Here is a 13,594-nt window from a genome sequence, read left to right on the forward strand (position 1 = left end):
GATCACAACACGTGCCCCCCCCCCCTCTCATCTGTTTTCATGTTGACTAACAGCAGTGATGTGATCTGACTGTTTGGGATTGTTTTTATTATTATTCTATAGAAACAGGAAGAGCCTGTCGGCTGTTCTACGTAAACTGCTCATTTTGGAGCTGAGAGGCAACCGCTAACAAAACAGAACTACAGCGCATGAATGATGCAGCGAGTGTTATTTGAATTCTTAAAATATGGTTAGGGACTACTAAGTGTTGCAGGAAAAATCTGGTATTTTACAGTATCTTTATTGATAAATGTGTAATAAACTAGTTAAACTAAATTGTTTAGACTTTAAGAATGTATTAGGGATATATTGAGAGAAAAATAGCATTAGATATACCCTCATCTTTATAAATAAAGTAGGTATAGATACAATATTTGGGCTGGATACACATCTTAAATCCTTTTGGGGATATTGCAATGAATAGCAATATATAAAAAAAAGTTCCTTAAAATGTCTATGTAGTCACTGCTGAGATATTTCTGTAAATTACAGTGGAATATAAAGCAAAATGAAAAAACACTAAGGTATAATTAACAATAGAGAACATACATTCTTTAAATCACTATGGGGTTATGTTTATATTGTTTGTGTTTTTAGTGAAGCTGTAAGACTTAAAATACCACATATAACACTTTAAAACTTTCATCACAAGTCGTCTTCAGTTGAGTTCTTTATTTCAATGTTATTTCCTCCAGATTGACATTATTTTAGGTCAAAGTCAGTCATTGTGTGTGTGTGTGTGTGTGTGTGTGTGTGTGTGTGTGTGTGTGTGTGTGTGTGTGTGTGTGTGTGTGTGTGTGTGTGTGTGTGTGTGTGTGTGTGAGTGGAGAGAGACACTCGGCTCTGCAGTGTGGTAATGAGATGAGTGGAGGTGGTGGTGATGGGAGGAGGAGGCAGGAGAGAGGAGGGGGGTCTCCTGGTAAAGATAAACAGCCTCTGAGCCTCTGAGCCAGAGGAACATGGCGGCTCCGGCCCTGGACGCCGCTGCCGCTCCGTCCCGCTGACCGACGCCTCTCACCGGGCGACCACATCCCCGCACCTCCACGCACCCATGGCTGCTTTTCTCAACTTCCCAGGTAAGTTTACCTGTCTCCCTCCATATTCCCTCAATCACAACACCACCTCCCCTAAAGAAATAACGCTTCCTGAAGGGGGGCTTGTGTAAAGTGTCCGACGTTATCATACTTTGTGGTGCACATTTCCTCGCGACAATAACCGTTATCGCTGTGGACATAACTTATATCACGGGGTTAAGTAGCTAGTTGAGTCCGGGTAAATAAAAGACCGGTATTTAACGTGTATGTTATTAATGTAGTGTTTTAGCGTCTTAAATGAACTGTTAGTGAGTGTATACACTGAGACTCGTCGGTTGAATTGAGTGACTGATAGCTATCATTTCCGAGCCGCGTTTTAAAGGCGAAATTGTCGCTTGTTTAGACGGATGAAAATGCTACTTTCCACCGGCCCGGGCTGTCATGGCTCAAAAAAATAAACTAAAGTAAACGCTGATATGTTGGTGTTTGTTTAACGTGTTCAAACACTATGTGTGAGCTGCACAAATATCCCAAACGTGACTTTGCTGTTTTAACTTTTAACGGTTAGCCGTTAAAATAAAAGCTCTTCCTGATCAACAGAAGGAACAGCCGCTGGGAACCGTTGACGTTATAGCGACGACCGTTGCTCGTCTCTTTAGCTGTCGTCAAAGTAGAATTTAAAGACCCCAAATTGATTTATTTTATTGTATAGGTATTTATGTGACTGTGTTAAACATGTAGTAGTTTCACGGTGAAATATTTGACTTATTCCCGGTTGATATTTCTCGGACTTCCTTAACCAACTCAAGCGTCAAGTGGAATAAGTAAAGCCACGTTCTTTTTTTATTTCAAAATAAAACACCAATCGATATTGACTGTTGATTTCTTTTTTAATTTGCCGACACAATTATATTACATTGCGTATTGATAGATAGTTTAAGATGTGTGGTTTCCACTATATTACCATGTAGCGTGTAATTGTGCTGAAGCTGTCAAAAGAGTCACTTTCGCTAAATCAAATGTAATGTAATATCGCAGTATGTTTATTGAGGTAGCCTAATGAACAGCAATATATGTAGTAGTAGTTGTTGCAAGCAGCCGGTATGTGTAATACCAACATTCATTATAGCAATATCTGACTCAAGTGGGGTTATTTTGGGTGTTCTTGAAGCTGTTTTTTTGCTTTTATTTTGAAGAGTGCATTGACCAGTTTACGGTTTTGTTTCTAGTCATTCCTGTCAACTTGACACATTTTGTTGATCAGCCTTGGGCTATAAAATATATATATATATATATACACTTTTTTTTTTTTTTTTTTAACGGAAGAAATTGTAAAAATCCAATAAAAAAACTGATAGAAAATAAAAAATATATATCGTAGAAAAAAATGTATTTGAAATAAATGTATTATTTCCCACTCAAAGCAATCCCATTGGGAATAAAAACAGGTGGACAACAGTATGCTTGGGAAAAAAAAAATATATATATATACATACATACATACATACATACATACATACATACATTGCAGATACCTGACAATAACAATTGTCTGTGCGGCCTGGGGCATTTTTTTTTTTTTTAAACTTAGTGTAAATGAAATATCTTTACATGTGCTTGTATGATGATTCTGCTGGGACCTGAACGCAGCATGGCGTGGGCTGAGCTGCAGAGCTGTGACTTAATGTGCTGCTCAAAGTTTACACTGAATAGAAACACAGTGCAGCTTTAAACCTCTTCCTCTAACAGTCGGGTACAGTCCACATTCACCCGTGCAGGGTCAGGAATGTGTCCGTATTTGCTGCTGTGCTGGTATGCTACTGTAGAGAACCTGTAAGTTTGCCTATGTGACAGGTGCCATCTGAGTCCTCTGGATTTGTTATCTTTGAGGGCTGGACTCATGATTTTTTTTTGGCTTATTTACTCTTTCCTGCACCACGGAGTGAACTTTGAAAAGAATTGCAACATGCACACCACGGTTGCCAAGTTCTGTGTTTATCCCCCTTGTCTCTGCAAGATAATTTCTGTAGTCTGTTTTGCTCTGTTGTTTTCCCAAAGGATTATGGGTGTTTTCATGCTGCTAATGCATCTGCACCGTTCAGTAACATGATACTATGCATGCTTTGTTTTTGTTTTCCTGTTCTACCTGGATTTGCTTCTATTGTGGTTTTCTCTCTGCCTTAATGCGCCAGGCTTGTGATCTTCCCCGGTTTAACATCGGTGTGTTTTCATACCGTTTCAATGCCAAAAACTACCTTTTTAGTGCTGCAGCAAGAGTGCAGGAATGTACTTAAGACCAAGATCTTAACATGAGATTGGCAGTTTGCCCGGTGAGGAATCCTCAGTGGCTTGAATTCACTAAACCACGTGAGGGCTCAAATAATGCCCTGACCAATGACAGGAGGAGGAGGAAGGGCATAGGCTTGACTGTGCAGTTCTCCACTATCAGGGCTTATCCTCAGCAAGCAAATACATGCCAGAGAAACACATGTGCTCATTTTTACACCACGCATCGTCAAACCCCTGCTCTGACGTGTTTTCTTCTCCCTCCGTCCATTTGATCGCAAGATATTGTTGTTGTTGTTTTGGGCTCTTGATCCCCACTCTGGTACCTCACATTTACTGGTGCATGTGTGGGTCTGTGCTCAACCCCACTGTGTTTGTTTGTGTCTGGCTCTTCTCACTGCCACCAACTTATCAGGCACACACACACTACCACCTGGCTTTCTGTCACGTAGCAGAGACAGTAGTGTTCCAGGTCTGATCCTCCTGAGACCAAGAGTGCTCTAATTAAACAGCACCACACACACACACACAGCCATGTCATGACTCCTCTGAAAGCCTCCTGTCGTGCCCGAACACCGTAATTACTGTAATATTCCCTCACCAAAATGTATGTAGAGGTTGTGCATTATATATGTATGACAGTAGCAGGTTTCTCCTCTAAACTGCAGCACATCGGGTCACAGTTTTCGTACATATTTTCTAAAATTCTTGAATTCTTTTCATATTTTTTCTCCAGAAAGAGTAAAGTGCTTCTTCATATTTCAGCGATACTATTTCTGTGACTCAAATGTAATCGAGTCTTGATTACATGAGAGGCTCAAGTTGCAGCTGACCGACATCACAAACGGATATTCTATAAGTAGCACTTTTACTCTTGTAGTTTGAATATTTTAAACATTGAAAATCAGCTGCTGCATATTCCAGTGGACCGTGTGGTTTGTGATGATTCCCTGAGAGGCTTCTGTTCCTTTCAGAGCTAGTTGTTGATCCTCCTCTCGTGATTTAAAGCACACAAGAGGCGTCGAACCAAGAACTATTATTTTTTATTTCATCTTACCAATGTCTTTTGGCTCTGCAACGTGATGCAGCTGAGATGCGCTGCCTCTAAAGGTGCGTGCACTCACTTTAGAAACCACAAGTCAACGTAGACGTAACTTCCGTACCATAGTAATGCGATTCACGTAGTTATTTTAATCCCAAACCACGGTCTTTTCCTAAACCTAACTAAGTAGTTTTCCTGTGAAGACAGAAGTTTATTTTGAAAAGACTGTGAGCACGACTATCGTAGTAAAATCAGGCAGCAACCTCCGGTTCTGCACAGTGAAGCCGATGCTTCATGTCTTAAGCTGCATTCTCTCTACTGACCACCAGGGGGCGACTCCTCTGGTTGTATAGAAGTCTATGAGAAAATGACTCTACTTCTCTCTTGATTTATTACCTCAGTAAACATTGTAAACATGAGTTTATGGTCTCAATCTCTAGTTTCAAGTCTTCTTCAATACAGCATGATGTTCATTTAGTACATTATGGTCCATTTAGAGTCAAACAGACTATAAAGCAGGGGATGCTTTAGGGCGGGGCTAATGTGATTGACAGGTCACTACCAGAGACGTATACAGCGTCATTAATAAATAACGTAACAAACGTACTTATTTGAAGCCAAACCGTGATGTTTTACTAAACATAACCAAGTAGTTTTGTTGATTTGTTTTGTTTGTTTACAACGTAGATCATCACGTGTTTAAAACTGTGACTGTAATCGTAGGGAAACTTAATTGCGCATGCTGTTTAGTTTCATAGTAACGTGATTGATTCTGCACTGTGTTAGTGTGTAGTACAAACACAATCAGGAGAGCACTGTTTCCATTGAACACTGTACACGCCGCTGTGTGAACGTGATATTATAACGTCTTTCAAAAACCTCCCTTCAATCAGACAGTTTGAGTTTCTGACTTCTCTGAAAGGGAGCGTAACTTGAAACTTCTGTTGCATATCAGACTTAAACATTTAAGTGCTTTAATAAAGAAATAAACATACATACATACATACATACATACATACATACAGTCAGCGTTGCTGCGGTCTGCACGGCCTTCCTATGTGCAGGGCTGAAGCAGCAGACCAGGCGAGCCGAGCGTAGCAGGTTGCGTAACAAGTGCTAATTTGGTTAGCTGGAGCTGACGGCGGCTGTAATTCTCCAGCACTGTGACTGCAGAGTGAAGAGACTCCAGCCGGATAATACCAGCTAACAGCATAACGAGCTTCTGCAGAACAAACGTGGGCCAGAGCTAATTGTGATGTCACCGCCCGCTTATTGGCGGCAGGACGTCGTCACTAAGATGACTATTAAGAGGAGTGTTCTGTGGTTATTGCAGCCAAAAGTCATGGTGTGGCTTACATTTTGATAATCCAGTATTTAGCCTGATCCCATTTCACACAGTCCGAATCACCTGTAGACAAATTATAGTTGTTTCATCGTAAAGTAAGAAGATACTCATGCAGCTTTGAGACTTGACACGAGCACGTTTGTTGTGTTTTGATTCTGCACATCTGTGGCGGGAGGGTCCACGCTGTGAGGCGTTTGAGGACAGAGGACGGCTGGAAAACAAATCGATAAAAGCTTCAGCAGATTTAATCTCTGAATGACTGTTATTGTCATTATTAAGGAGTCAAGTCTAAAGACTAAGCGCACACCTTCCGAATCACAGCAACACATTCCACTCAATTCCACTTCAAGGCTCTTGATATTGTTTTTCCCCGTCCATTTGTGATAAGGAGTCCAAATTATTTTAATCTTTGATTCATGGATGTTGGGATTTGTTTAAGCTGTCACCGGAGTGAACATGATCTCCGTTTCTTGATTTCTTAAATGTTGTAAACGCGATGTTGCTTCCTATTGGACATATATTAGAAAGCTATGCAGTATTGCTAACACATAGCTGTTAGCGAGCTAACTCGAGCTAACCTCGTCATTTTAAAACCCTCCCAAAACCCGCCGGCGGGATGGAAAAGCATGTTTCTTTTAAACAATCGCAAAAACTACACCGTTTATCACAGCCAGGAGCTGTGAAGGTCGTCATTAACGTCAGAAATGTAATCTGTCCGACGGTCCTTGAACACATCATGCGTGACGAACGGTTCCGTCAGATAACACTGAGATTAAGCTTAAAAATGTAATGTATAAAAAAGAAAATCGCAACAAATCCAGGAAACCGTTTGAAGTAACCAGATCCTGTAAAAAACATTAAATTCTGAGCTTCTCAACGCAACTATGAAGCCATGATTGATTCATCTGAGACCAACAGTCACGTGACAACAAGTCAGTAAAACTTTGACCGAACAGCAGGCTGCTGAACACGGAGCAGAGAGGAGAGGCCGTACAAATTTGCCCTTTTTTCTTCTTTTTTTACAATTTATGGCATTAATAATGAAAAAAACCTGCACAAAATACATGTTTGAGTCCTCTCTACTTCTAGCCATGATTGTGCTGTTTCCTGGATTATGAGAGCGTGGTCAGCTTCTGTTATGCGGCCGTACAGTAAAGCAGCTCTGTTACTCGGCGTAGCCGTGGATCTCTCTGTGTTGCCATAGAGCTGCTTACTGGCACAAACTAATCAGAGTCAGGAAGTAGGCCGTGTGTCTGTGTGTGTCTGTGTGTGTGCTCTACCACAATGCCTAATATGCAAATAATGAAAAGTGAAACTCTCCATCACTAGCAACAGAATTCGGTCTCAAACATTTGACCATGTGACTGTTTAAGTGTGAATTTAATGGACGCAGTTCTGATCTCCGTACACAGCCAGAGAACCATTTCCTTTTTTTTAGTGGAAGCAATAAAATCTTCATTAAATCGATAAAAATCTATATTTTCTGTCAATTTACTCATTTCCTTAGTAAGTAGCCGTGTACTAAGCAGGATAATGTAGCTTTCTAGCTAACATTTCCTCTTCCTACAAACAGAGATGCTCATCTTGTCCTGCAGCTCTGTTTGCTGAACCAAACAAAAGTCCACCAAAGTGCACCGCTAACGTCATTTAGCTCCTCGGATATGTCTACAAAAGACCTTTTTTATTCCTTTCACTGATAATAATAATATTAATAATAGTCATAAAAAAATCCAGTTGACATTGTTTGACTAGTTGGACTAGTGCTGGACCGCGAGGGAGTTTGTTGCGTGATCGAGTTATTTGCATCCCTCCCTCCATTGCTTTTAATCTGTAACTCTCTAGAAGGCTATTCTGAGCCGTCCTCACTGAGAGCTGCTCTGGCGAGCTGTGTCCTCTTGCAGCAGGAAACAAAACAAATGAATCTTCCTCTAACTAGCTTTTAACCACAGCTCACCTTCCGTAGAATATGTCGTGAGAAATAGAAGAGTTGATGTTAAAAAAAGCTATAAAAAGTTGCTGCCTTGCACAACTTTTAAAGTGCACAACCTGAGATGAATCACAGTCACAGTCTTACTGTCGTTGCGTGTGCAGGGAAAAAAAAAAGAGTGTGTGTGTGTGTGTGTGTGTGTGTGTGTGTGTGTGTGTGTGTGTGTGTGTGTGTGTGTGTGTGTGTGTGTGTGTGTGTGTGTGTGTGTGTGTGTGTGTGTGTGTGTGTGTGTGTGTGTGTGTGTGTGTGTGTGTGTGTGTGTGTGTGTGTGTGTGTGTGTGTGTGTGTGTGTGTAACTTCTAAAGCAGTTGGCTCGAGATCAGCTGTCCATCCCTCCTACACACACACACACACACAGAGAATGAAACACTCTGACACACACACACACACTGATGCATGACACATGTATGCAGCTATCTCCAGTGGTGGTGGCAGGTGCATTTTTGGAGTGTTTGGTTTGAGTCCGTCGTGTCCAACTGACTGAGAGGGTGGCTGTCTGTCTCACCCGTGCACACACACGCACACGCACACGCACACACACACACCAGGGGGGAAGAGTTAGCAGATGTCTTGGATTTGGCCACTGACCAAAAAAACTCACTTCTTCTTTTTACTACTTTTCATTTGGTCCTCTCGATTACTGTAACTTTTACCACCTCAACACACACACACACACACACACTGCTTACTACTACATTAAAGATGGCAGCTTTTAAGCTATTATGACTTTGCAGGTCAGTTTCTTCTGGCAGAAGTGAAACGAATGAAGCACAAATGAAATGCATCATCATTAAACTGACTGTGATGCCTTTTGCAGACTCCCTGTAAAAACAACAAACCTGTGGTGCAGACATGCGCCTGGTTTTCTATTTTTATTTTTATTTTTTGTCAAAATGTGTTCTAGCAGACCTCCCTGAAAAGCATGCACATTAAATCTGGTGGAAGCGCAACTACGTCACCCTCCTCCCCGGACGTGGATGGATTACTGAACGACTCGACCAATCACATGTTAAGGGACCCAAAGTGTCCGGAGCCCTCCTGGTCTTTACCTACAGAATGTCACTCAAAAAGACACGAACGAACCAGGAAGAGACTCACAACCTCAACGAAACATAAAAAGACTACAAAGAGACACAAAACAACAACAGAGTCTCTAAATGACTACTCTAAATGACTACTATAAAGAGGCCAAACTATGATGAAGCCTGTAAGTCTCTCTGATATGTAGTAGAGGTTGTGGGGCCTTTTGCGTCTCTGTGCCCGGGGGCCCGTTGTCTCATGATCCGCTCATGGCTAAACATTGTGTGTTACTCAATAAGAACAACATTGACCCTAAGATCTTAAATGTGTTCCCCATTTCTAGTTCTTTGGACTGAGGAAGGACCATAATCTATATCATTTTATAAATATCACCTCACAGAATTATTCGCAACGAATGCAACAAACTGCGGCGAATTACAAACCAGAAATAGCGACGAGTAGAGTCAGTCAGAGTAACCGTTCTCACAAAACGTGTTCATCACATTAAGCGGGAAGAAGAGGTGGGAGAGAGGACGTGAACCACTCATGTGACCCGTGATATATCCTGAATAGATGAGTTTTCACCCGATTACATAAGAAAAGGATACCCAGGGAGCAGGTAGACTCCTTCAGTGTCTTTGCAGCCGCACATGTGATCTAGTGAATCTAATAGTTCAACATGCTGTAAATGTGCTTCTTAAAAGTGCAACTCAACAGCACTCGTGAGGGAGATTCAAGCAGGTGTCCGCATTAATCTCAAGCTGCTCAAGTTAAAGTGTTTCGTAAAATGGGATGTTTGTGAACGTGAACCGAAGCCAGTGGGAACTCGGTGAACCTGGACCCGGCACCACGCTGGTCCGGGTCAGCGTCACGGTGTGAAAAAAGGCCCCGGAACCCTCTGAGCCGTCCTCCCAGGCCGGGTCAGTGTCTGGGAACCGCAGCAGGTTCCCGTGTTGTTGTGAGCAAGAGTGAGACTCCCAGCGTAACCAGTGGGTGATGTTCAAGGCGAAAGTCTCGTAAATTATATCGCACTGTAAAACACTCAAGCAGGATATTTAACCGACGCCCACTTCCATGTATTTGATCGTGGGTGTGGCCCCAACTCCTGTGGAAGTTAGAACATTATTCATCCACTTTAGCACTACATCATCAAAGTTAGTTTACTGGTCTTGGAAAGTACCACGAAGCCCGATGAAACCATACACCACATAAATATGAGCCAGTCAGAGCAACTGAAGTAGATTAAAGAGCGAGAAAGTCTGTGCAGGTTGGGAGGGGGGGGTAGTGGAGGTTAGACGGGTAAAACAAACACGGGACTTTCACCCAGGGGACCGCTGTTCACGTCCTGTGTGGAACCAAGTCAATGCTGACTTATTGTACGTAGTTTTGTTACGCAACTCACGTACTTAACTACTGACAGTCACGTAACAAACATACTTATTTTATCCCAAACTACGTGTTCACGTATGCGTGTCCGTACTTGACATTTCGATGCAACCTGTCTGATCAGATAGTTAATCGGATATATTTATGATGAATAAATGCATTTCATTTCACATTAATAATCTCCCGTTACTTTTGCCGCTTACTCTTGTAGAAGACTTGTAGAAGCCGCTTACAAAGCTCTGCTAATTGGGTGATAAACGCATGTTCTTCACAATAAAAGTCTGCACTTTTTATTTTAAAGCAGCAAAATATGGAAATATGAGCAGGAAAGTCCATTTCCTTTTAGAAATCTGTCTCTCTAAAAAGTGCAAAAACAAACTGCTGTGTTATTCTTTTAACATGTTAATCATGACTCTTGTTCTATGTGTCTCACAGAGAGGACTGAATGATTACCCAGCATGCTTTGCATATGAGGTGAGTGAGCTCATTTAAATATTTTTTGGGGGCTTTTATATATAGAGTACATCTCTATCATATAACCCTGGGTAGCGGCACTCCGAAAGCACCACGCTCTGTTCTACCGTTTTATTTTTCTTAGGCTTAAGATACAAATAATGAAGATTTTACGGATTCATTTGAGGGAAAGTTTTGCAGGTCAGTTTAACGTCAGTGAGGATTTAAAAAAAATGTATTTATGATAGAAAATAAAAAAAATACAACATTCAGATTCACATCAACCTTCTGAATGTTAAACTGCAACAGGTTAAAAAAGCAAACTGTGTGTGTGTGTGTGTGTGTGTGTGTGTGTGTGTGTGTGTAGGCCTGTGAAGCACAGCGCTGTGAAACCAGCGCTTCTAGCTTTTGTCATTTTTTAAATTACCTCTCTCTCTCTCTCTCTCTCTCTCTCTTTCACTTGTGTTTTCTGCCCATCTCACTTAGTGCGAGGCTCATTATCCAAACAGGGCTTGTTATGAAGTAACATAATAAGCCCTCTCTCAGTCTTTCTCTCTCACTCACTGGCTCTGCTGTTTTAGACGGACTAAAGAAAACAGTGTTTTTTATGTGAAAGTACTTTGTTAGGTTTATTCTGTTCTTATTCTTCTAAAGTAATGATCCAGAGTGAGAGATGACTCCAGCTGCTACTTTCACTACGCAGCCTGTATAGACGAGATGTTAGTCAGGATGCAACCTGAAGTGTTTTAAACCTGCATTCTCTCTAGTGTCCACCAGGGGGCGACTCCTCTGGTTGTATAGAAGTCTATGAGAAAATGACTCTACTTCTCTCTTGATTTATTACCTCAGTAAACATTGTAAACATGAGTTTATGGTCTCAATCTCTAGTTTCAAGTCTTCTTCAATACAGCATGATGTTCCTTTAGTACATTATGGTCCATTTAGAGTCAAACAGACCATAAAGCAGGGGATGCTTTAGGGCGGGGCTACACGGTGATTGAAAGGTCTCTACGACGGCGTTGTCCAATCTGGGACTTGTCCATGTTTTTGTCTTACAAGTTAAACCCTTTCACAAAAATTTCCCATGCACAAAATCAATTCATATGTAATCCATGTAGTCGTGAACCAGGAAGTAAAAAGACAGTAAAAACCCACTAGAGGGGGCGGGACTAGAGGTCCTTCACCCAGGAGACCGCTGTGTGAAACGAGAACTCAACATTGTTTTAATTCTATGACGTAACTTCTCTTCTTAAGTAACACTTTCATAGTTATTTCAACCCAAACCACGATCTGTTTCCTGTGACGACAGAAGTTTATTTTGAAAAGACTTTATGTGACGAGCGGAAATTCACACGTGTTGCTGGACTTTTGTCGAAAACCGCTCGAAAAATAAAGAGTCCATTTTTCGTAAGATATCATACGAACCGTTGTGTGAGGATACGTTGCTGCTGGAATGTCTCAACCACAAAACAGGGGGCGGGTTCAACAGTTTTGTGTTCCTAAAAGGTCAATGTCCAACCCTGAACCACCTCGCGAGAGTGTTGGAAATTGTGGGGTACCGTCTAGAATTTTAGTCTTTTTAAATGTCACCACATAAGCAATTTAAGTGCTTAACATGTTTGAAAGATTCAGCTGATTTTGAAAGTATTTTTGTATACCTGCAGGTGTAATCAATAATATAAGTAAAACTGACATGAAATAATGCTTTCACCAACATTTAAGAACAGCAGGTCGTGTAAATCATTCAGTATCTAGAGGGAGGTTTTCGTTTTCTGCACATTGGCTAATAGGAAGGAGGAGGAGGAGTGTGTGTGTGTTGTGGGAGGAGTATGTGTGTCTACATGACGGTGGGAGGGGAGAGAGAGAGAGAGAGAGAGAGAGAGAGAGAGAGAGAGAGAGAGAGAGAGAGAGAGAGAGAGAGAGAGAGAGAGAGAGAGAGAGAGAGAGAGAGAGAGAGAGAGAGAGAGAGAGAGAGAGAGAGAGAGAGAGAGAGAGAGAGAGAGAGAGAGAGAGAGAGAGAGGATTTGTGGCATATAGGGTGTCAGCTGTCATTAGGCACAGATGACACACACACAAGAGTAATCTGAAAGAGAAAAGAGGGGAAATGCAAAACGAGTGTGTGTTTGAGTGGCGTGTGTGTTTGTGTTGGGATCTGCTGTGTTGACTGTGTGTGTGAGAACCAGCGCGTCTGCGCGGCCGGCATGGGATGATCGGCCGGCTCTGGACTGGTTATGGACTGGTTTAACCAAAGCTCAGGTAAGAGACTCACACTTCTATTGAGAGTAACTAAAGGTCCGGTCTGTGAGGTTCTGACAGGACAGATCTGAGCTACATTAGTATTCATAGTTGAAGCGTGTAACTGAGTTTGGATTTATGGATAGTTATGTGTAACGCTCACACACTTACTGACAGAGCAGTGTAGACTAAACTAAAGATTGAAGCGTCGCTGTGTTGAAGCACCTGTCACTCACTTTAGGCTTCAGTGAGATCGTTGAGCTGCTGGTTTGTTTAGTTTACATTCGTTTTCTTTCATTAACAGTTAAAAGTATATATCTACATATATGTATTTGTTATTAATTACAAAAAATACCTTTAATTATTGTTATAAACCACAGAACAACGTCGTAAGTTGTAGTAATAATTAAAATACTTTCATTATGTCTATTTATTTGTTACCAAAATGAGTTTTGATGCTCACAGTGTCTGAGTCAGACCTGGACTTTGTGCTGTCATGTATTATTGTGGTTTTGACTCAGAGTGTGTGTGTGTGTGTGTGTGTTGGAGGGGGGAGTGGTTATGAATGACTGCTCTCTCACACACTCACACACACACACACACAGAGTGCACAGTCAGCACAGGCCTGTAGCTGCTCTTGTCACCTGAGGTCTCTCCAGCCAACTGTTGACTCCGTTTGCTCGGCTTCAACAACAACAACTGCTGTCAGCGCTCGTTCACAGAGCAGCAGCTCTCACTGCCCGTGCAGCCAGCAAGTCCAGAGAAGC

At 41.7% G+C, this 13,594-nt stretch overlaps 1 protein-coding gene across 7 annotated transcripts in view; it reads left to right on the top strand.

Annotated features, from left to right (window-relative positions):
- Positions 1–949: 949 nt before the first annotated feature.
- LOC142956697 (nuclear receptor coactivator 2-like) overlaps positions 950–13,594 on the top strand; it is a 46,276-nt gene continuing 33,631 nt past the window's right edge. For 5 of the 7 annotated variants that reach the window (XM_076098416.1, XM_076098417.1, XM_076098414.1 and 2 more), the window contains exons 1-2: positions 950–1,115; positions 10,575–10,613. The gene's annotated coding sequence lies outside the window, so the exon portion shown is untranslated. Of the gene's footprint in view, positions 1,116–10,574; positions 10,614–11,551; positions 12,849–13,594 lie in introns of those variants that run through there. The other 2 variants (XM_076098418.1, XM_076098415.1) reach the window with 2 other exon arrangements.

The sequence above is a fragment of the Anarhichas minor genome, unplaced genomic scaffold, assembly GCF_050575085.1.
Source record: "Anarhichas minor isolate MPS153535 unplaced genomic scaffold, ASM5057508v1 ptg000024l, whole genome shotgun sequence".
NCBI lineage: Eukaryota > Metazoa > Chordata > Actinopteri > Perciformes > Anarhichadidae > Anarhichas > Anarhichas minor.